General features: G+C 43.5%; 1 non-coding gene across 1 annotated transcript; it reads left to right on the forward strand.

Moving 5' to 3' along the window:
• The first annotated feature begins 414 nt into the window (after positions 1–414).
• On the forward strand, positions 415–488 carry TRNAS-GGA (transfer RNA serine (anticodon GGA)). Its single transcript has one exon. It is a non-coding gene; the product is annotated as a tRNA-Ser (tRNA).
• Positions 489–2,102: the final 1,614 nt, after the last annotated feature.

Below are 2,102 nucleotides of genomic sequence, written 5' to 3' on the forward strand. Positions count from 1 at the left end.
TAAAGTGTAAATATATAAACGAAATCTCATTTCATGGATCAACTAAAAGAGTATATGTATACTTTTAATTATCCGATCAAAATGTTGAAATGTTGTGTCTTCGAAGTTTCCCCCATTCATTAATAAATTTGAACATTTACAAAAAAATTTATGATTATGTTTAGAAGAGCAACCAATTTACGAAGGTTTAAACAACTATCTGTTGCGAAGATATATTTTTGGAAAGAGAGAAAATTCAACTGCCCCTGCGGGGAATCGAACCCACGTCCTTTCACTTTCCGGGTGAACGCCCTAGACCACTAGACTACAGAGGTACCTAATCTCTCAATCTTTCCTTGGAGCTCGTGTACACTGAAAGAGACCGTACATGGACGGCCGGACCAGACTTAGACCAGACCGATTGAGCGATTCGGTGCCTCTGTAGTCTAGTGGTCTAGGGCGTTCACCCGGAAAGTGAAAGGACGTGGGTTCGATTCCCCGCAGGGGCAGTTGAATTTTCTCTCTTTCCAAAAATATATCTTCGCAACAGCCAGTTGTTTAAACCTTCGTATGGTAGCGGAGAGTGACGTCATCCTTGTATAAGCAACCAATTTCCCTTTGAATTAGATTGATAATATGGATGTAGTTCAGAGAATAAAAAATATTTTAATAACGTTGTGTTTTTTTTGTATGTGTGCATTGCCTGTGTACCCTTTTGTTTTAAATACAAATTCTAATAAGCTATATAAATTTTAAAAAAAAACCGCTGAACAATCAAATATATTGCCTGATTTTGAAAAAAATATTTGCTTGGGAGCAAAAAATATCTAGAAATACTTGTTGGCAGAGAATTTGAAACCTCTGTTATTTTCATATTTAATTCATTAATTTAATATTCAGTGTTTTCGTATACCGTACTAGGTAATAATTGTAATAAAAAAAAAGAAAATTCATCATGAATTTTTCCTTGCAATAGTAAAAAAATACATGTTTGTTGCGAGTTTGAAATGCTCGAGTAAAGCGAAGCGTGTACGCGGTAGGACCCGGGTTGTGACGTCACGAAGATATTGTTGCGGATAATTTTCCACAAGACTTCGGGATTGCAAAAACAAGAAGCGGTTCGACGGACAAACACAGATTTATTTACAGAACAGCAATTTACACGTATTTACAAGCTAATCAGAGAGCTAATAAGTTTCTCGTAAAGTTTAAACAGAACTTGACTGTTCATCGAATCTCTCTATTCGAGTCGTCTTGAGCCTGTCTAGCCTTTTCTAGCCTCTCTCAGTCTGCCATCTTGTGAGCACCACGGTATTTATAACCCGGATGGAAACTTCGAGAAAAAGAACATTCCACAACATTCTATTTCACAGTTTCCTAGTCGGCGGCGCTACCGTATGGAGGGGCGAGACTTTCTAGATTTTTCTCTACACGCCCCGCCAGTTCTCCGCCAATCGCATGTCGCTGCGCTTAGACCGAAACCGGTATCGACTGATTTCGACATTTTGAGAGCCATCGAACGAATCGCGCCATCTATCGTCGAAAGTTCGTTACATTGCCCCTCTCTTAGAATTGTTCGTACCGACAATTCAGTCTTTAAATCGGCGGGTTGTCCCGGCGGTAACAGGCCAGTCTGTTGAAGTGGACCACCCTGCAGTTCGAGGATGGCGTCTTCTGGATCCGAGCTACGACGTCGTTCAGTGTCTTCACGACGCTGTAGGGTCCTTCTCATGACGTCTGAAGTTTCGGGCACAGTCCTTTCCGGCGCTTGGGGTTTCAGACAGAGCCAGACGAGGTCCCCTTCCTTGAAGTTATGAGACGTGGCCCTCGCATCGTAGCGGTTCTTCATCTTTTCAGAGCCGATGCTGACCCTGTGTCTGGTGATTCGATGCATGTCCTCGAGGCGCTCCTGGAGTCCCTGGACGTGTTCCTCCGGTGGAAGAGCAGCATCTATCGGTCGCCGGAACATCAGATCACCTGGCTGGCGAAGGTCCTCTCTCATCAGCGATGACGAGTATCCGGTGCTCTTATGGACGGTCCTCGGCAACGGTCGCAGGATGTTCTGGGCGATTCCTTTGCTGGCGGCGCAGGCGTCGCAATTCTTGCACCACTCGTGCACATCG

Source organism: Pholcus phalangioides, unplaced genomic scaffold, assembly GCF_987345545.1.
Source record: "Pholcus phalangioides strain wild (caught in Gottingen) unplaced genomic scaffold, Ppha-v1.0 ptg000172l_1, whole genome shotgun sequence".
Taxonomy (NCBI): Eukaryota; Metazoa; Arthropoda; class Arachnida; order Araneae; family Pholcidae; genus Pholcus; species Pholcus phalangioides.